Here is a 15,393-nt window from a genome sequence, read left to right as displayed (position 1 = left end):
TGTTATTATTCAAAATGGACTGTGGGAATACAATACAAATGAAAGATGAAAATTTATTGATTAAAATTTAAAGATTCGGAATATATATTCGGATAATTCCGCTAATGGCCGTTTGTGGTATAAATTATTGCCAAGCACAAATAAGTGGTTAATGTGAAAGCTTGGGGAGCTAAATTTCAACTTTCAACCCAATTTTTGACAGGTCATGGTGCTATAGAAGCTACCTGTATCGCTTTGGACTTGACTCCTCTCACGGTTTCCAAAATGTCGTACAATGGATGAGGGACATGTTGTACTCACATGATGCAGATGCGCCATAGATCGCAACAGGTTAGAACCCTTAACAAATAAACGGTAAATGGCAGAGGTTATAGTAACCGTCCGTCCAGCAGAAATCAGAGAAGAATTGGGACACGATAGGCGCGTATACAACGACATTCTACAAAAGACTGAAAGGTCTCAATAGCAACACAGAGCTACTGAGGTGCAGATAGTGACTGAGAAAGTGGGGGCAAGACTATAATAGAGCCGGCCTAACCGCGAAATAATACCATCTGACATTTCGGCGCGGATCGGATCGGGGATAGGAGATGGGCTGTGGTTTAATAAGTAGAAATCGTACATATGTTTCAGTACAGACTGAATACATCTTTCAAAGATTCAACACCTGCAATGCAGCAAAAAAGACAGGCAGACAGCTAGACAGATAGATGGAGCTAAATCGAATCAGAAAGTGGTTCTGAGTTGATCTGTATGCTTATCAATAGGTCTGTCTCTCTTGCTTTTGCGTCTTACAAAATAAATTCCCTAGGTTATCATACCCTGCACCTGTAGTAGCGAAAAAAGTAATTAAGTAAAAAGGCATTAACTTTGGATACATAGATAAACCACCTTTCGTCACAATACGGTTAAAAATGCCTCATATATGAACCCATAGCAGCTATATCTATTTATAGTCCGATCTCCCTCATATTCAGGAAGGCTATGTACCGGTCTAACATAGCTAATTGTACCAAATCATTAGTTAAAAAAGTAAAAGCTTGCTAAGTTCGGCCAAGCCGAATCTTATATACCCTCCAGCATGGATCGCATTTGTCGAGTTCTATTTTCGGTATTTCTTTTTAGGTAAATAAAGGATAAAAGAAAAGATTTGCTCTGCTATTAGAGCGATATCAAGATATGGTCCGGTTCGGACCACAATTAAACTGTATTTTGGAGACCTGTGTAAAATGTAAGCCAATTCGAATAAGAATTGCTCCCTTTGGGGGCTCAAAAAGTAAAATAGAGAGATCGATTTATATGGGAGCTGTAGCAGGCTATAGACCGATTCAGACCATATAAAACTCGTATGTTTAAGGTCATGAGAGGATCCGTCGCACGAAATTTCAGGCAACTCGGATAACAATTGCGACCTCTAGAGGCTCAAGAAGTCAAGACCCAAGATCGGTTTATATGACAACTATATCAGGTTATAGACGAATTTGAGCCATATATGGCACAGTTGTTGGCTATTATAATAAAACACGTCATGAAAAATTTCAGCCAAATGGGATAGGAATTGCGCCCTCTAGAAGCTGAAGAAGTCAAGTCCCCAGATGTGTTTATTTGACAGCTATATCAGGTTATAAACCGATTTGAACCATGCTTGGCACAGTTGTTGGGTATCATAACAAAATACTACGTCTAATAACTCATTCAAATCGGATAAGAATTGCGCCCTCTAGAGGCTCAAGAAGTCACGACCCAAGATCGGTTTATATGGCACCTATATCAGGTTATGGACCGATTTGAACCATACTTAGCAAAATTGTTGAAGATCATAACAAAACACGTCGCGCGCCCTCTAGAAGCTCAAGAAGTCAAGTCCCCTGATCTGTCTATTTGACAGCTAGATCAGGTTATGGACCGATTTGAGCCATGCTTGGCACAGTTGTTGGATATCATAACAAAACACGTCGTGAAAAATTTCATTTCAATCGGATAAGAATTGCGCACTCTAGAGGCTCAAGAAGTCAAGACCCAAGATCGGTTTACATGGCAGCCGTATCAAAACATGGACCGATATGACCCATTTACAATACCAACCGACCTACACTAATAAGAAGTATTTGTGCAAAATTTCAAGCGGCTAGCTTTACTCCTTCGGAAGTTAGCGTGCTTTCGACAGACAGACGGACGGACGGACAGACGGACGGACATGGCTAGATCGACATAAAATGTAGCGACGATCAATAATATATATACTTTATGGGGTCTCAGACGAATATTTCGAGTAGTTACAAAAAGAATGACGAAATTAGTATACCCCCCATCCTATGGTGGAGGGTATAAAAATATCTAAAAATAAATTACTATGCAATTTTGGCTCCAGAAAATTTTTTTATGAAATTTTATCTATAAAAAAAAAAAAAATTTATTAAAATTTTTCTAAAACAAGTAAAAAGGCGTTAAGTTCGGCCGGGCCGAACTTTGGATACCCACCACCTCGGGTATAAATGTAAACCACCATTCATCAAAATTCGGTGAAAATTTCATACCTTATACTCATATACCTCATACCGATCTGAACTATATACGACACGATGTCGAAAAGCTGAACATAAGTAACTGTGTCAAATTTCAGTGAAATCGGATTATAAATGCGCCTTTTATGGGGTCAAGACTTTAAACCAAGATATCGGTCTACATGGCAGCTATATCCAAATCTGGACCGATTTGGGCCAAGTTGCATAAACATGTTGAAAAGCCTAACACAAAGCACTGTCCCAAATTTCGGAGAAATCGGACAATAAATGCCTCTTTTATGGGCCCTAAACCTTAAATCGAGAGATCGGCCTATATGTCAGCTATATGCAAATCTGGACCGATCTGGACAAAATTGAAGAAGGACGTCGAAGAGCCTAACCAAACTCACTGTGTCAAATTTCAGCGACATCGGACAATAAATGCGTCTTTTATCGCCCCAACACCTAAAATCTAGATATCGGTCTATATGGCAGCTATATCCAAATCTGGACTGATCTGTGCGATATTGCAGTAGTATGTCAAGGGGCTTAACTAAACTCACTGTTCCAAATTTCGGCGACATCAGACAATAAATGAGCCCAAAACCATATATCAAGAAATCGGTCTATATGACAGCTATATCTAAATCTGAACCGATCTGGACCAAATTGGAGAAATATGTCAAAGGGCCTAACACAACTCACTGTCCCAAATTTCAGCCAAATCGGATAATGAATGTGGCTTTTATGGGCCTTACACCATAAATCGGAGGATCGATGTATATGGCAGCTATATCCAAATCTGGACCGATTTAAGCCAAATTAACGAATGATGTTGATGGGTCTAACACAACTCACTGCACCAAATTTCAACAAAATCCGAAAATAAATGTGGCTTTTGTGGGCCTATGACCCTTAACCGGAGTATCGGTCTATATGGCAGCTATATCCAAATCTGAACCGATCTGGGCCAATTTAACGAAGGAAGTCGAAGGGCCTAAGACAACGCACTGTCCTAAATTTCAGCGAAATCTGATAATAAATGTGGCTTTTATGGGCCTAAGACCCTAAATCTGAGGATCGGTCTATATGGCAGCTATATCCAAATCTGGACCGATCTGAGCCAAATTTACGAAGGAAGTCGAAGGGCCTAACACAACTCACTGCCCCAAATTTCAACAAAATCGGATAATAAATGTGGCTTTTATGGGCCTAAGACCCTAAATCGGCAGATCGGTCTATATAATGGGGGCTATATCAAGATATAGTCTGATATAGCCCATCTTCGAACTTAACCTGCTTATGGACAAAAAAAGAATCTGTGCAAAATTTCAGCTCAATATCTCTATTTTTAAGGACTGTAGTGTGATTTCAACAGATGGACGGACGTACATGTCTAGATCGTCTTAGATTTTTACGCTGATCAAGAATATATATACTTTATAGGGTCGGAAATGGATATTTCGATGTGTTGCAAACGAAATGACAAAACAAAATATACCCCCATCTTTCGGTGGTGGGTATAAAAAAAAATATTTTATTGTAAGAACAATTTATATGAAATTTTCTCCAAAAGAAAAGAAATTGTCTGTAATGAAAAATTTTGTATAGACAATGTCTAAAGAAAATATTTCTATGAAATTTTAACTAAAGATTTTTTTTTTGAAATTTTCTCTACAAAAAAAAAAATCCTTTCTTTTTAAAAATGTTGTGAATTTTTTTTTTAACAATTCAGTGAATTTTCCTCATGGAGGTCACCGTAGCGCTGGGGTTAGCATGTCCGCCTATGACGCTGAACGCTTGGGTTCGAATCCTGGCGAGACCATAAGAAAATATTTTCATCGGCTGTTTCCCCTCCTAATGCTGGCAACATTTGTGAGGTACTATGCCATGTAAAACTTCTCTCCAAAGAGGTGTCGCACTGCGGCACACCGTTCGGTCTCGGCTATAAAAAGTAGGCCCCTTATCATTGAGCTTAAACTTGAATCGGACTACACTCATTGATATGTGAGAAGTTTGCCCCTGTTCATGGGCAAAATTTACATTTGAATTTTCCTTAGTGCTTTTTACATGAACACAACTGTAGTCTTCACCTTTTCTTTGTTAGGTTTTAAATACCTCATAATTAAAACCGAAATTAATTAATTTGAATTTTTGACAAAATACCTACGAATTTTGTTTACTTTGTTTAGTCATTCAAGCGGAAAACTACTTTGTGTTTACTTATGTTTTTTTTTTTGCAAAAGCAACCACTAAAAAAGGTTCCCATTAACTTAATGACAATGTTAGATCCGATAACATAAAAGATGATAGCAAAATAATAAAAATATAAATGAATTTAAATGCGATTAGATCAATTTCTTGAGTTTGATCAATAATTCTCAAGTGGTCTTTGTTATCTATGTGGGAACATTTCATATTTTTCTGCCATTATGTTTTTGTTAACCACTAATGCGAGGAAGAATGCACGCAACTCAATAAACGAATCCATCCAACAATTCTAATCACAATGTGTTAAGACAAAGTAAACATTTTTATTATCATTTGTTGTTGTTTGTTGCCAACTGAGTTTCTGAGAGGACTTTTTTTTTTTAATTAGCTTATTATTGTTTTTTTTTATTGAATTATTGGGTTTTTTAATTTTCACCATCATCATTCGGGCATTGTTGCAAAGTACAATCGTGTAAGTCAATAACAACATTAAAATGCTAATTGATATGCTATTTGACTCGATTGAAATTAAAAAATGTTGATTTTTTTTTTATTTTTTGCATTGATGCAAGTGCTATAATTATATCATAAAGACGCTTGAAACGAATATTAATTAGCTGGGAGAAGTATATTCGCATGTTTGTTAATTTTAAATTTAGACTATAAAATGGTATGGAACAAAATATGGCAGCAGTGGAGGGGCTAAAGAACCTTCTTTATACTATAATTGGTGCAAATTGGGATAAGGTAATTGTTTTTCTATATGTACAAAACAAAACACAGCCAGAAGGCTGAGAACATACAAGGTAGCTGGCACGAAGTGTTGCCAAGCTCTCACTGGTATATCTGTCAAACTAGAAATGACAACTACATAATACAGCTACTCTAATTTACATTTGCATTGGAGGCCACCGTAGCGTAGAGGTTAGCAAGTCCAACTATGACGCTGAACGCCTGGGTTCAAATCCTGGTGATACCATTAGAAAAATTTTTAGTGGTGGTTTTCCCCTCCTAATGCTGGCAACATTTGTGAGGTACTATGCCTTGTAAAACATCTCTCCAAAGAGGTGTCGAACTGCGGCACGCCGTTCGGACTCGGCTGTAAAAAGGAGGCCCCTTATCATTGAGCTTAAAAAATCTTTAATCGGACAGCACTCATTGGTATGTGAGAAATTTGACCCTGTTCCTTAATGGAATATTCATGGGCAAATTTGCATTTGCAATTAACAGCATTTGTTTAAGATTTTTCTTTAGTTAGTAATTTGTGATAGAGTACAAGCATTATAGTGTGATTGCGTTACATTAGGCTGAATAATCACAATTGACTATTGTAGGTGAACTCAAAAACCTCAAAGTGCCTAAAATGTGTGTGTATCGCACCCAAAATCATTATAATGATGCCAATCACCATAATGCAAATGCAAATTAGCCCATGAACATTTCATTAAGGAACAGGGGCAATTTTCTAAAATATAATTAAGTGCTGTGAGCTTCAGGTTTAAGCTCAATGATAAGGTGCCTCCTTTTTATAGCCGAGTCCGAACGATGTGTTGCGACACGTCTTTGGGAAGAGGTTTTTACATGGCTGTCATACATTTTTTATCAAATGTCATAGGGGCTCACAAATGTCGCCAGCGTGAGGAGGGAAAGTCCATCGCTGAAAATTTTATTCTGATGTTTCCGCCAGGATTCGAACTTAGGCGCGCTGAACGCCTAGGCGGACATGCAAACCTCTGCCCTACGGTGGTCTCAACGGCTCCATAATGATGGTAAAAAAACTGCACCATTATCTGAAATGGTTCGGCGAGTGAAGACTCGAATTCAGCGAAATCTACGCCATTATAAGTTCCAAAAGGCACAAGATCTTTCAATAAGGCTACAAAAAAGATAGACTCAAACAAGAAACAAGGCGTTAAGTTCGACCGGGCCGATCTTTGGATACTCACCACCTCGAGTATATATGTAAACCACCTTTCGTCAAAATCCGGCATAGCATACCTTATGCCCCACAGAAGCTATATCGAAATATGTTCCGATTTGGACCAAATACTAATAAGAACAAATCATTGTTTAATTGTGTTAAACAAAATCTTGGTCTTTTTGGCAGTCATATCCAAATATAAACCGATCTGAACTATATATGACACTGATGTCGAAAAGCCTAACATAAGTTACTGTTTCAAATTTCAGTGCAATCGGATTATAAATGCGCTTTTTTTTTGAGTCAAGACTTTAAATCGAGAGATCGGTCTATATGACAGCTATATCCACATCTGCACCGATTTGGGCTAAGTTGCAGGAAAATGTCGAAGAGCCTTACATAATCCACTATCCCAAATTTCGGCGAAATCGGACAACATATGTGTCTTTTTTGGACCCAAAACCTTAAATCGAGAGATCGGTCTATATGGCGGCTATATCCAAATCTGGACCGATCTGAGCCAAATTGAAGAAGAATGCCGAAAAGCCTAACACAACTTACTGTCCCAAATTACGGCGAAATCGGACAATAAATAAGCCTTTTCTGGGCTGAATACCTTAAATCGAGAGATCGGTCTATATGGCAGCTATATTCAAATATGGACCGATTTGGGCCATAATGCAGAAAAATGTCGAGGGTCTCAACTTAACTTACTGTCCCAAATTTCGGCGACATCGGACAATAAATGAGCCTTTTATGGGCTGAAAACCTTAAATCGAGAGATCGGTCTATATGGTAGCCATATCCAAATCTGGCCCGATCTGTGCTATAATACAGAAGTATTTCAAGGGGCTTAACTTAACTCACTGTCCCAAATTTCGGCGACATCGGACAATAAATGCGCCTTTTATGGGCCTAAGACCCTAAATCGGCGGATCGGTCTATATGGCAGCTATATTCAAATCTGGACCGATCTGAGCCAAATTGTTGAAGGATGTCGAAGGGCCTAACACAACTCACTGTCCCAAATTTCAACAAAATCGAATAAGAAATGTGGCTTTTATGGGCCTAAGACCTTACGTCGGTAGATCGGTCTACAAGGCAGCTATATCCAAATCTAGGCCGATTTGTGCCAAATTGAAGAAGGATGTCGAAGTGCCAAATGGAACTTATTGTTCGGAATTTCAGCAACATCGGGTAATAAATGTGGCTTTTATTGGCCTAAGACCCTAAATCGGCGGATCGGTCTATATGGGGGCTATATCAAGATATAGTCCGATATAGCTCATCTTTGAACTTAACGTGCTTATGGACAAAAAAGAATCTGTGCAAAATGTCAGCTCAGTATCTCTATTTTTTAAGACTGTAGCGTGATTTCAACAGACAGACGTACAGGCATGGCTAGATCGTGGTAGAATTGTACGACGATCAAGAATACGTATATTTTACAGGGCCGCAAATGGATATTTCAATGTGTTCTAAAGGGTATGCGAAAATCAATATACCCCCATCCTTCAGTGGTGGGTATAACAAGTAAAATCGCGCTAAGTACTGCCGGGCCGAATCTGATATACCCTCCACCATGGATAGCATTTGTCATGTTCTTTGCCCAAACAAAGGATCATGGATTAAAAATTGCAATGCCATGGGAGCCATTTTAGGCTATGTACCGATTCGGACCATACTTGGTTTGAATGTTGCAGACCAAGTACCTAGTAAGTAAGTCATTGTGCAAAATTTCAGCTAAATCGGATAAGCATTGCGCCATATAGGGGCTCAAAATAAAATTGTTTAATCGATTTGTATGGGAGATTTGTATGGGAAGTTATGAAACGATTTGGACCATACTTGCCATGGTTGTTGGAAGTGAAGACAAAAGACTTCGTGCAAAATGTTTACCAAATCGGATTATAATTGCGCACTCTAGAGGCTCAAGAAGTCAAGATTCAAGATCGCTTTATATGGCAGCTATATCAAAACATGGACCGATATGGCCCATTTACAATCCTAATTGACTTACACTAATAGGAAGTATTTATGCAAAATTTCATGCGCCTCGCTTTAGTCCTTCGAAAGTTAGCGCGGTTTACACAGATTTACAGACGGTCTGACGGACGGACTATTTCGTCTTAAAATGTCATGATGATCACGAATTTATATACTTTTTGGGAAATTAGAGCAATATTTCGGCCCGGCCGAACTTAATGCGCTATAACATGCTTGAGTCTCAGTTGAATATTTCCAGGAGACACAAACGGAATGGCGATGTTAGTTTGTCTCCATCCTATGGGTATAATACGCCTGTATGGATGCACTGCAGAAAGCCATTGTATGGGTAGGGGCCAACATACCGGCAGATTACTTGCTTGTAGCTTACAACTCGTTTTTAATACCCTCCACCATAGCATGGGGGTATACTAACTTCATCATTCAGTTTGTGTCTTCTCGAAATATTGAACAGAGACTCAAACAACTTATAGCGCATTAATTTCGGCCGGGCCGAGTCTTGTGTGCCCTCCACCATTGTTCCCATTTGACACATATTCTTTGTATGACTTTTCCAAATATTGGTTTGCCCAAAAAGTAATTGCGGATTTTTCATATAGTCGGCGTTAACAAATTATTTGCACTGCTTGTGACTCTGTAATTGCATTCTTTCTTCTGTCAGTTATCAGCTGTTACTTTTAGCTTACTTTAGAAAAAAAGTGTAAAAAAAGTATATATGATTAAAGTTTATTCTAAGTTTTATTAAAAATGCATTTACTTTCTTTTAAAAAATCCGCAATTACTTTTTGGGCAACCCAATATATAGGAGATACGTATATAGATACAGATGGTACAGAGAAACGAAGTGGTATTAAAATCTTCACCCGAGTGTTTATATGACGAAAGCCGTTGCCAATTGCATTTCAAATGATTCACACTATTTCTAGATGTTGCAATCATTATAAGTTCCTCTAATCTTGACAATCGTCACAATGATATAACTTGTCAACTCTGATATCACAACTTTTATTTGAATATACTTTGAACTACTGTGTGGTGATGTGTGAAACAGTTGCTCTTGTGATTTATGGTGATTGATTGGTGCGTTAAAATTTTCCATTTGAATTCGCATATGGGCTTATTTTGATTATTAGAAATAAATTGAGTGATTTGTCAAACGACCTGCTGCAATTTCTTGGGAATTCTTTATCACCTTTGATAATAAAGTCAAGTACTCAAATGAAATAATAAAATGACTTTTAGATACTTGCGATATATGTAATTGAATTTGACATTTTCCATCATGGAAGGCATACTAACTTCGTCAACCCATTTCAAACATGTCGAAATATTGGTTTAAGATTCAACTTAATTTCCCGATAACATTGTATTAAAGAAAAGTGAATATTCGCGTCTATCGATGAGTGCAATCCGATTGAAGTTTTAAACTTAATGATAAGGAGTCTTATTGGTGGAGAAGTTTTAATAGCGCAGGACACCTCAAAAATCTAGTCGGCATTAGTAAGCAAAATTTAAGAAATGTGTAATTGCCTATTTGATGCTTATGTGATCAATGTGGTCATTGTGGTCACTCTAATTGACAAACATTCCCTTGTGTATACTTACTTATCATTTTCCTTAAACTCGTGCTACGTTTGGCAGCCCGAAATAATTGCCTCCTTTAAGGGTACTGAGAGTAAACCAATCTTTTTCAAAGCAAAAAGCTGTTTCCTAACAAGTTGAAGAACATGCACTCATGAAATTTGGCAGTGGTGACCTGGACTTGTATGCCTTATATGAAGGTCCTGAAAGATGCCAAAAGTGGAAAATTTTTATTTTTGACTGGCATTGAAGGAATTTTGCTTATGCTGTTGTCGCAACATATGCATTTTTTCATAACTATTGGTTTGCCCAAAAAGTAATTGCGGATTTTTTAAAAGAAAATAAATGCATTTTTAATAAAACTTAGAATGAACTTTAATCAAATATACTTTTTTTACACCTTTTTTCTAAAGCAAGCTAAAAGTTACAGCTGATAATTGACAGAAGAAAGAATGCAATTACAGAGTCACAAGCTGTGAAAAAATTTGTCAACTATATGAAAAATCCGCAATTACTTTTTGGGCAACCATATCAAAGAGCCCAAGTCATTGAATTGAGGAGATCTCTATCTTAATGGAACTGCAACAGATGCGGCTGGAATGGCAAGCAGCGACAATGGGTTTTCAAAAATAATTCTTTTTATGCCCACCACTATTGCAGTAAATCGTTCCGTTCCATTTGTAACACATCGAAATATTGATGTGAGATCCAACAAAGCATATGTATTCTTGATCCTCTTGACATTCCAAGTGGATATAGCCACGTCTGTTTGTCTGTTGAAGCACGCTAATTTTCGAATAAGTAAGGCTAGTGTATTGAAATTTTGCAAGATTACCTATAGTGCAAGTCGGCTGGGTTGCAAATGGGCCATATCGTTTCATGTTTTGATATAGCTGCCTTATAAGCCGATCTTGTAACTTGACTTCTTGAACCTTTGGAGGGCGCAATTGTTATCCGGTTTAGATGAAATTTACCTGTCTAATAATCCGATCTTGTAAATTGACTTCTTGAACCTGTAGAGGGCGCAATTGTTATCCGGTTTAGATGAAATTTAGCTGTCTTATAAGCCGATCTTGTAACTTGACTTCTTCAACCTCTAGCGTGCGCAATTGTTATCCGATTTGGATGAATATTTGCATGAAAGGTTTTGTTTTGACTTCCAATAACTGTGCCAAGTATTGTTCAAATGGGTCTATAACCTAATTTAGTTCGCATATAAACCGATCTCCCAACTTACCATCTTGAGACCCTGAAAGCTGTTTAAAATATTTCACTAATGTTTCTAATCGATGTAGGTCTTTGGGGATGGCAATTTGGCGATATGAGGACAGATTTGGATTTAGTGCCCATTTAAGCCGAGTTCCTAGATAACTTAATTTTCATCCGATTTGGCTGAATTCCGGAGTTCCTAGATAACTCAATTTTCATTCGATTTGGCTGAATTCCGACCTGACTTTCAACATCAGTGCCTAGTATGATCCGAATTGATTTTTATACCCACCACCGAAGGATGGGGGTATACTCATTTTGTCATTCCGTTTGTAACATATCGAAATATCCATTTCCGACCCTATAAAATATATATATTCTTGATCAGCGTAAAAATCTAAGACGACCTAGACATGTCCGCCTGTCTGTCCGTCTGTGTGTTGAAATCACGCTACAGTCTTTAAAAATAGACATATTGAACTGAAACTTTGCACAGATTCTTTTTTTGTCCATAAGCAGGGTAAGTTCGAAGATGGGCTATATCGGAATATATCTTGATATAGCCCCCATTAAGACCGATCGGATGATTTAGGGTCTTAGGCCCATAAAAGCCACATTTATTATCCGACTTTGCTGAAATTTGGGACAGTGAGTTGTGTTAGGCCCTTTGACTTTCTTCGTTAATTTGGCCCAGATCGGTTCAGACTTGGATATAGCTGTCATATAGACGGATCCGACGATTTTGAGTCTTAGGCGCATAAAAGCCACATTTATTATCCGATTTTGATGAAATTTGGGACAGTAAGTTGTGTTAGACCCACCGACATCCTTCGTCAATTTGGCCCAGATCGGTCTAGATTTGGATATAGCTGCCATAAAGACCTATCCTCCGATTTAGGGTCTTAGGCCCATAAAACCAACATTTATTATCCGATTTAGATGAAATTTGGGACAATGAGTTGTGTTAGGCCCTTCGAAATCCTTCGTCAATTTGGCCTGGATCGGTCTAGATTTGGATATAGCTGCCACATAGACCGATCCTCCAATTTAGGGTCTTAAGCCCATAAAACCAACATTTATTATCCGATTTTGATTGAAATTTGGGACAATGAGTTGTGTTAGGTCCTTTGACATTTTTCGTCAATTTGGCTCACATTGGTCCAGATTTGGTTATAGTTGCCATACAGACCAATCTTTCGATTTAGGGTCTAAGGCCCATAACAGCCGAATTTATTATCCGATTTTGCTGAAATTTGGGACAGTGAGTTGCCTTAGGCCCTTCGACATTCTTCGTCAAATTGGCTCAAATCGGTTCAGATTTGAATATAACTGCCATATAGACCGATCCTCCGATTTAGGGTCTTAGGCCGATTAAAGTCACATTTATTATCCGATATTGCTGAAATTTGGAACAGTGAGTTGTGTTAGGCCCTTCGACATTCTTCGTCAAATTGGCTCAAATTGGTTCAGATTTGGATATAACAGCCATATAGACCGATCTCTCGGTTTTAGTTTGGGGCCATGAAAGGCCCAATTATTGTCCGATGTCGCTGAAATTTGGGACAGTGAGTTGTGTTGGGCCCTTCGACGTCCTTCTTTAATTTGGCCCAGATCGGTCCAGATTTGAATATAGCTGCCATGTAGACCGATCTCTCGATTTAAGGTTTTGGGCCCGTAAAAGCCACATGTATTAACCGATTTTGCTGAAATTTGGGACAGTGAGTTGTATTAGGCCCTTCAAAATTCTTCTTCAACTTGGCCCAAATCGGTTCAGATTTGGATATAGCAGCCATATAGGTCGATCTCTCGATTTAAGGTTTTGGGCCCATAAAAGGCGCATTTATTGTCCGATGTCGCCGAAATTTGAGACAGTGAGTTGTGTTAGGCCCTTCGAGATTCTTCTTCAATTTGTCCTAGATCGGTCCAGATTTGGATATAGCTGCCATGTAGACCGATCTCTCGATATATGCATTTATTGTCCTATTAGTCTTTTCGACATCCGTGTCGTATATGGTTCAATCGGTTTACCTTTGGACATATTGGGTTGCCCAAAAAGTAATTGGGGATTTTTTAAAAGAAAGTAAGTGCATTTTTAATAAAACTTAGAATGAAATTTAATCAAATATACTTTTTTACACTTTTTTTCTAAAGCAAGCTAAAAGTAACAGCTGATAACTGACAGAAGAAAGAATGAACGCAGAGTCACAAGCTGTGAAAAAATTTGTCTACGCCGACATCAGCAATTACTTTTTGGGTAACCCAATAGCTACCAAAAAGACAAGGATTTTGTTCTACAAATTTGAACAATGACTTGTACTGATTAGACCACCTAATATCCGTGTCGAATTTGGTCCAGTTCGGACCATATTTCGATATAGCTGCTATGGGTGCATAAATTATGCATTTTTCACCGGACTATGGCAAAGGTGGTTTACATATATACCAGAGGTGGTGGGTATCCAAAATTCGGCCCAGCCGACCTTAACTATTTTTACTTGTTTTTAGGGCCTAAAAAATTTCGCTCAAATCGCAAAATTAGTGTAAGGGGGGAGGTCCGCCCTTCTTCAGATATCAACAAATTTAGTACCCCATTTTCACCTCTGGATCATTATGCGCCATCTGTGAACATTTCCTCAAAGCTATCAAACATTTGAAGAAAATCGGCATAGCCGTACGGATCAGGCAAACAAACAAACACAAATCGATTTACATATATGAGAAGATAAGGCTAGATCAACTACGTTTTGGGGATTATTTATGTACACTTGCTTAACTAAATCCTTATCAACAATAGCTCTCACTGAGCAACCTACTGCTCGTAAACACTCGTCGCGCGATTAGGATGCTAGATTTGTGCTCTATTCCGAAATTATTTTCTATTCTTTCAACACCGGATCACAAATTTAGATGCCATATTTATTTTCTAATGCTAAATACATTTCATTGAAGTCCCACATTTAAGTTTTAGGCTTTCTACCCAACTTCAGTTAAAGAAGGTCACCGAAGTAAGTAAATTGTTATTAATCGCAAAACAAGATGCCTAGAGTTGATAATGCAAATAAAAAACATACATATATTTAAAGGTGTACGTGGGCATAAGCATGCAGGTAAACACTAACAAACTACGCTCTGGTCAGTGGTGCTCGCATGGAAAAATCCCCTCAATAGCTCACATGTAATTTTAACAACATTATTATTATTAATAGTCAAGATGTATCCAAAATATTGTAAAACCAATTAATTTTAAGCGTATGACTGACCCAAATGTATCGACACAAGAAATGGGTGGGATGTATGGATGAGACCGCTCGGGTGAGGGAACGAAGGACGGAATTGAGTGGTGAGTGTTAAAATTCATAAAGCGAATTTAATTTTTGAAGTGTGACAACGGTGAAGTGTGTGATAATTGACCGTGGTAACAATGTCTATTTGATGAAAGACAACAATAACTATAACAACAACAACAACAATGAACAATAATAATAATCGTTTTAACAAGAAATGTAAACAAAAACATTAACGCCAACCCATCGAACCAAGTCGACCGACCGACCAACTCTGCAAACAGGTCAACACTACATGAATCTTGGTGTTGTTGATGTTCAATGTAAACCCGAATGTTGAATGTAAACACTCACACACAAACACACACACACACGTGAATTACAAATAATCAAACAAATACACATAACAAACACAAAGCAGAAAATGACAAAATAAAATAAACACCGATATTGAATTGGATCGAATGGATGGGAATGGATTGGAATGAAATGGAAATTATGCAATTTTATGTTGATGTTAAACAAATTAAAACACAAATGAATCATTTATGCACAAGCATTGTGTGTATCTTACGATAATTTTAAATGTTATTATTATTATTGTTATGGTTGTCAGTTGTTATGGTTGTCGATTGCTTTTGCTTTGCAGATTAACAAGCATTTAATATGAACACTA

The 15,393-nt window shown here is 37.8% G+C and overlaps 1 protein-coding gene across 2 annotated transcripts in view; it reads right to left on the bottom strand.

Moving 5' to 3' along the window:
* LOC106085031 (uncharacterized) overlaps positions 1–15,393 on the bottom strand; it is an 81,363-nt gene that overhangs the window by 39,692 nt on the left and 26,278 nt on the right. Inside the window, exon 2 of one of the 2 annotated variants that reach the window (XM_013249031.2) lies at positions 10,249–10,427. The exons of the other annotated variant lie outside the window; for it this stretch is intronic. The gene's annotated coding sequence lies outside the window, so the exon portion shown is untranslated. The remainder of the gene's footprint in view (positions 1–10,248; positions 10,428–15,393) is intronic. 2 annotated transcript variants of the gene reach the window in all.

The sequence above is a fragment of the Stomoxys calcitrans genome, chromosome 4, assembly GCF_963082655.1.
Source record: "Stomoxys calcitrans chromosome 4, idStoCalc2.1, whole genome shotgun sequence".
Lineage (NCBI taxonomy): Eukaryota > Metazoa > Arthropoda > Insecta > Diptera > Muscidae > Stomoxys > Stomoxys calcitrans.
The sequence above is the reverse complement of the archived record's forward strand: the minus strand, read 5'-3'. Positions and strand labels throughout refer to the sequence as shown.